The sequence below is a fragment of the Perca flavescens genome, chromosome 14, assembly GCF_004354835.1.
Source record: "Perca flavescens isolate YP-PL-M2 chromosome 14, PFLA_1.0, whole genome shotgun sequence".
NCBI classification, from domain to species: Eukaryota; Metazoa; Chordata; class Actinopteri; order Perciformes; family Percidae; genus Perca; species Perca flavescens.
In genome coordinates, this window is record NC_041344.1 from 14,489,574 (window position 1) to 14,497,118 (window position 7,545).

The following is a 7,545-nucleotide window of genomic DNA, read 5'->3' on the forward strand; positions in this document are numbered from 1 at the left end:
GTATGTCCTCATCACCAGCATGCGTAGATAAGTATATGTGTGTGCAAGTGTGTCCTCTACAAATTGACCACAATGCACAGCTGGCAAGGAGAGAGAGACCCGAGTGTGTCAGTGTGGTCAGGTCAGGGGCCCCGTCTCTCTCAACTTTCTCCACCGTCCAAGTTCTCTCTGCCTTTTCCTCCTCTTGTCCTCCCTTGTTTTTAACATCGCCTTCCTCTCTCTTGGTCACATTTTGGCATGTTCATCCGTCTGTCTGCCTGGTTTGTCCAGACGCTGGCCGTTCCCAGGTTTCTCCCAATGCAAATATACAAACACATGCAGATGGAAAGTTAAGAGAAAGAAAGAAGGAGAAGACTTTCCTAGAACTGCAGAGACACACACATTTAGAAATGTAGAGATGCATACATTTTGGACAAACCTAAACCCAAAAATGCAGATATTTTTATTCAGTTGTACAGCTCAGTTCACACGCTCGCAATAATCATCCAACCACCCTCCACTGGACATGTCTCTCGTGTGAGTGCTGACCACATTACAAATCGTCAAACAAAACACTCACTATGTAATACCAAACACAAAAGACCACAAAACACAGAAAAACCAACTTAAGTAAATACAGTCATTGGTCAGGACAAAATAACACAAAGACATGGGGATGTCACTAGGAGACCAAACACAAACTGGAATATCAATGGAGAGTTGGGTTTGGAAAACAGGTCAGTATGCTTTTAGATCAACTAAAAGATAACCCAATGACTTTTTCTTAGAAGCTTTTGTTGTTTTTGGCACAGAGGATCCCCCAGGCATGACGAGATGTGATTTATTCTTTAAAAACTTTATTGACATGACAGAGAATATACTAATCAAATTAAAAGGACTCAGCACTGCCGGTGGGGTGGAGGCAGCGGAAGTAAAATGGATGGAAATGAGAGTTCCAAAAAAAAACGGTTCAATTCATCTGTCAATTTTGTGAAAGTGTTGGGTGTGACTGTAGCCAACAGCGGGACTGAACCAGAAACAAGCAATTGGCATGACCTTTGAGCACAGTTTGGACATGATGCATTGATATGTGTTTTGTGGAAAAATGAGGGGAGTTTTGTTCCTTTGCCAAGAATAATTAATAATAATTTGTTTTTTGTGACGGGGTAGAAAGTCAACCAGCTAAACAGTTTGCGGCAAAAAGGATTTCAAACCAAAAAGTATATTTGTTGATATAATCATGAGCGTTGATAATAAATCATGTGCTTCTATGTAATGTAGACAAAGTGCTAGTGCGTACAGGCATGTGTATGAACATGTGTGCATCTTGTGTGATTAAGTGTCGCTTTGTCTGCATTTGTGCACGTTTGATGGCCGTGTAAATGGCCTGCAGCACCTTTGCATGAAGAACAAACACACCTGAGCACATTCAGCTTGGTGATAACAATATTTAATCTAGCCCTATTCACTATGTTTGTTTTTTTTAAAGCAGAGAAACCTGTGACGAGGAGATCCTTGGATCAAATATAATTAGCCTGGACATTTGGCTCGAAGCTGCATGAAAGCCACTAAAAGATTCCTAACTGTCAGAATGATTTATTCTCATCCAAGCGTGGTTCAGGGCTTGCCAAAAATGTCTTTATTTCTTAATTGAAGAATGAAATGACCTTGGAAGCTAAAATAATGAGTTGTGTATGGGGATACTTGTATTAGCTGGAGTACAGAATGTCACTGCTTTCACAGACAGCAAAATTATGTGGTCACATAGACATGAAGATAATGATGTCCCACATGGAAACAAAGTGTCCTCAGCAACAATTAGGGTGTATGTCAGCCCTATTAAATGTACAATGTTGCTTAATGACTAACAGAGAGCCAATATGATCTTACCCATTGCACCCCCTGACTGATTTTGGCATCATGGCAAAAGAACAATCATCGTGCAGAACCAAAACAAAAAAAACCTTCCCAACATTTGGCTGATGATGCCCCATGTATTGTGCAAAACAATGCCATCAAGCCCATCTCCATGACTTGTCATGACAACCAAGGTTTTTTTCCCCCTGATGTCAAGTGTGCCCTCCAGCTTGTTTACTGATGGCAAGAAATTCAATCTTGCATCAAATCAAACCAAACAAGTGAAGCCATGTCTTTGTGGTTTAGCCCTGACGCTCTACCTTTAGGTTATTTGCTTTGCCTAATGAAGGTTGAAAATCACAGATGTGTTGAATGTCTTTCAAAATCTGGAAACACAATGAAGGACAGCCACAGAGCTATGAAAGGAAGTTCAGGGAATACATAATGACACATCGCTGGTGGTGATATGGGTTTTCTCTGATGGGCTGACTCATCTCAGCAGTGACTAGCACGCCGGGCTGCTTTTTCAGAAACCATAGAGAAGAAGAACATTGTGGTAATAACACACACGCCGAGCCAATAAACTCACAAATGTGTTTAAGCAAGTGAATACTATCCCACAGGAAGGAAGGCTTTCCTCAGTGGTTAAAGTCACGGATTAATGAGGTAAGGACATCTGAAAACAACCTGAACTGCTGCAAAGTGAAGGCTGCAAATATGAAGCTAACAGCTGACAGCAACCTGTTAGCTTAGCATGAAGACTGGAAACAAAGGGAAAAGAGCTAGCCTGGCTCAGTCCAAATGTAACAAAATCAGCCTACCAGCACCTCTAAAGCTCACTAACATGTTCATAGTTCATCTAGTTTGCTTATTCTGTACAAAAACATTGTTATACCTGTGGACAGAGCCATGCTAGCCGTCTCCCCCTATTTCCAGTCTTTGTGCTAAGCTAAGCTAACCGACTGCTGGCTGTAGCTTCATATTTATGTATAGACACGAGAGTGGTATCAATCTTCTCATCTAACTCTTGGCAAAAGAGAATTTTTTTTATTTTTTCATTCAAATGATCCCTGCTAAAAAACTGCTGTAGATACAGCATGACCCAGCCCAGTCATATTGTGAGGAAATACTATTGGCTGCTGCATGTAATTCTGCTGATTTAGGAATTGAATTCTAGTGATGCACTTCAAAGCTTCTGCTAAGTGCCTAGAATCTAAAAGTGAACAAACCTTAATCTCTTTCCATCCTTAAGCCAGTTTCTAGTTTTAACAGTCAAAATGAGTCATTGAGTAGGATCATAGGGTGTTAATCCTGGAGTGAACATTATTGTTTGTTAATGAGGGCAGCGTACACTTAATGGCCCGAGGGCAATCAGCAATAGGCCAACCTGACCCAGTTTCAATCAACAGCTGACCTACTTCTTACGCTTGACCTGCTGTAAGAGAGCATTGGGCGGAGAGCTGACAGCATCGCCACAGTCTTCGTGAGCTTTTTTCACTGTTTTCATTCTCCGTCCAAACTAATGATTAGATGTAAATGCACAGTGAGTCAGACAAGGTGAAAATGAATAAAAAGGTTCTACTCCAGAAAGAGCACAGCAGTGACTGTGTACATATGACAAGCCAACACATAAATTAAAAATAGATAAGCAAGCTTCATCTAAATGAATGTGGGTTATTACATTTATGGCACGAATATGGAGATGTCAATCAAGAATACATTACATTTCAGGTTAACCTTGTACTCAACAATATGGATCTTTAGAATTGGCATGATGAGGTTTATTGTAACTGTCAGCTACTATGACTATAGTTGTTGAAGACTCATTTTGTTTTGGAAAAACATCTCTTTTTGCTTACTAATCAGTCTAAATTTAGGTGTGTAGTCATAATCTGCCAATTTAAAAAAAAAAGAGATATTTACGTGACTATGGTCCAAAGAAATGTACTTTATGTTTGACAAGAGATCAAGGTTAAGAGTATCATTATATATGAGTTTGTCTTGGTTTTGACAATGAGAGGTTAGTTGAAGGATAGTATAGGACTCTTAATTTAAAAATTATTCAACACTATTTCTTTTCTAATCATTTTCTTCTTTGTTGCATTTGCCCATTACTAGGCAACAGTTTTTTTTTTTATGTGTAACTATGTCCATGTACCTCCTTGAGGGGTCAAACCAAAGCAGTCTTTTGTTTTACTCCTTTATCAGTGGGACCAAAGCTTGCTACTATTTTGCTGCCTTGCTTCAAGTACACAGCTGCCTTATTCACCCACAACATACCACTGTTGATACATTGCTAAAGGGCAGCACTTACTGAAATTAAACGGAGCAGTTTTTAACGGTTTTTATTCTTCCCCATTAAGATTTCCCCAGCAGGGCCAGAATTGAAACCAGCTACCTTCCAGTCAGAATCATGCTATTATAAAATCCACTCACGAAATGATAATGAAGTAAAGCTGCATGAAAAAGAGATATGGTGAGGCTTGACATATTAGAGCTGATTTTCCATCTTTTTTCAGTGCTTTGTGGTGAATGACACTTTGTTTATACTTCTCTGCAATCCATGCTGTTAAGGTTTTAGACAGTTTGTCAAATCCTGCAGAGTTTTTTCACAACATCTGTGTCCAGTTGGGCTGAATGCATATATTTAAAACTATCTGCAAGCATGATAGACAGCTGCTGGAAGCCACATATCTCTGTGCATTGTCTGCACAACTGACATGCAGCTGAAAGGGTCTTGACAAGGACATAACCTCCACAGAGATGGATATGTAGAGCTCACTGTGTGCACCACTTTGCAGGCCTGTGTAGGAGTGTTAAACGCGAAGTCATAAATCAGCTGTGACACTGCTGATGAGATTATTAGTTTCAGATGTTTTAGGACATACCAGAACTATTAATTACTTGTAGAAGTGGCGTGATCGTTTACAGAGACATTTGTGTCAGTAAAGAACAACAATGACCACAGCAAGAAAAACAGGAGGGAAAAAAAAGAAAAATGTAAGAATAAATCAATTGTGTTGTTAGCTTTACAGCAACCGCCATTGGAAAGTCTAAGGCTGGAATTATGGTTCTCTGAGGATGCACAAAAACATCTCTGTGGGTCTATGAAGTGAAGGGTGTTATGTAGAGGACTGCAGAGGAGCCGACACCTCCCAAATCTCAAGACGTCGTACAGACCTGAGTGCCAAGGATATTGTTAAGTTGATCCCAACTCCTGAGCTTGATACCACTATCATGTCTGCACACTAAAGCCACAGCCATCTTATCTTAGCATAAAGACTGGAAACAGGGGGAAACAGCTAACCTGGTTCTGTCCAGAGGTAACAAAATGGGCTTACCAGCACCTCTAAAGCTCATTAATTAACTAGGTAATTCTCATTTGTTTAATCCGTGCTAAAACCAATTACTTTGTGGGTGCATCATCACCTTGTTTTGTACAATATTACACTACCAGAATACAAAATGTGCGATTGGTCTCAAACACTGTTTACAGTTTGTGATCGCTTTGCTCAATAATTTATTACCCACATCAGAAATGTGACATCACTTCCTTTTTTCGGGGCTGAGTGCGGAGAAATTCTGTTGAGCGGAAGGTTAATGTATTGTTACATTTATACTTAAAATCCAGTTCAAGGTCACAGGAGAGTTACACAAAAGATTAAAGGAATAGTTCGACATTCTGGGTTTATACTCGCTTTCTTGCGGAGACCTAAAGACGAGAAGAAACAGCTTTAGAGGTGCTGGTAGGTGGATTCTGTTCCATTTCCCAGTTTCCGGTCTTTGTGCTAAGCTAAGCTAACTGGCTTCTAGCTGTAGCTTAGTATTCACTGTACAGACATCAGAGTGGCATCAATCTCGGCAAGAAAGAGTGTATTTCTCAAAATGTCGAACTATTCCATGTAACGTTTTCAACAGAGGGAGTTTCATGGTCTGCACACACTGTTTTGTTTCTTTACATGTACATGTAACTCTCTAATCCTTTAGGGGTGTATACATATAAGTACAGTGGTGTATGCATTGCCTATATGTATGCCTATATGTGTGTGTGTGTGTGTGTGTGTGTGTGTGTGTGTGTGTGTGTGTGTGTGTGTGTGTGTGTGTGTGTGTGTGTGTGTGTGTGTGTTTGTGAGATATGATGGCTGTCCTGGGGAGTGTGTTGTTGTGCGTGTTGCGTGCTGCTAAAGAGTTTATGTTATTCCGTCCCTCCTCTCTCCCTCGTTTACTGGCTATTCTGGGAAAATCCAAATTACAGTCTTTCAGCGTGTGGTTGGCTTGTGTGGTTCCAAATTTGTACTTAACCTACCCCTCCTGCTCCGTCCTTTTCCCTCTGCCTTCCTTAACTTCCCCCATCTCTCTCTCTATATCTCGTTGCTCAAATGGCATTAATTTTTCTCTCTCCACTTTGCATTCTTGCAATCTGCTTTTTGTTCATTCGTTTGAAATATACTTTGAGAGAGTTATTAGCATCATATTTGTTGAGTATGATTTAATTTAAATCCAAGTCGCATACAACACCACAACTGTGAGAATTACACATTGAAGTCATAAGACACTAGTTCCTCCATGGTCCTCTCTGTTTTTTCTCTTTTCCCTAACACAGCTCATCTTTCTCCTCTTCTCTTTCCACATTTCTTGTTTTCTCTTCTTGTTGTTTTGTCCCAGTGCCTGTTGCTGTGCGGATGGAAGTCCTGAACACATCCACGTCTCCTCTAAAAACATATCCTCCCTGCGGCTTCACTCGCCGCTCAGTTTCAGCTCTTCCTGTCTTCCCCTCTAGCCCGCCTGTAATTACCATCGTAACCTATGGATTTGCAACCCCCTCTTCATTCACAAAATGGCTATTTTCATCTGAGTCTAAGCGACAGTGTATTTTTTTCAGATGTGTATTTGTGTAAGGATTTATGCAAATGCTCATTTAGTGGGTCTCTTTGCTTACATAATTGTTCAGCTCTATTCCTGATACCTGTTAAATCTATTCTGGTCCTCTGAATGACCCCTGCGCACACATATGAGCCTGTAAGATATCAGACATGTGCAGTCACTGAATTAAAATGACTGTATGAAAATTCAAACACTACGGACACTGCACCTCGCTAATTGCTCATTGCTTTGACACACTAATGCACTTTTGGCAGGCCTTTGTAATCATCTCTGAATATTTTTAACATTTCAGAAAGTTCAACACCTTAAACGGCGTGATGTACCAGGCTCCTTTGAAGTCCCTCTGATGAGGATAGGCAAAGCAATTTGTTAGTTTTCTCTCACAGATGTGGGTAAACATTTGAGCTTCCAAATGAGAGTGCTTGACTTGTCAAACTGAGTCATCAGCTTTGATTTATTTTTTTCTTCTAGGCATCTTCATCTTATGTGTTGACACAGACCAGCTTGCTCTCAGATGGCTCTTTCACTTCTCCTATTTGACACTTTACATAATATAAAAAGTGTGCCTATATGGCCGTCCGTGATGCCTCAGATAAAGCTATTAAACTTTGACATGGAGCATTCTGGACTGGCTCAGTACAGATTATGTTATGATGACCACCTCCTCTGCAATGTATCACGTCACGAGGATTTAACCAGAAATAGTACACAGAATCAGTTTGACACATTCTCATCGTTAGGGCAACTATTTTTAGATTATTGCTTTTCAGGGCAGATTAATGAACTTCTTGGTAGAAAGATCTCAATGGTGGAAAGATCTCATTA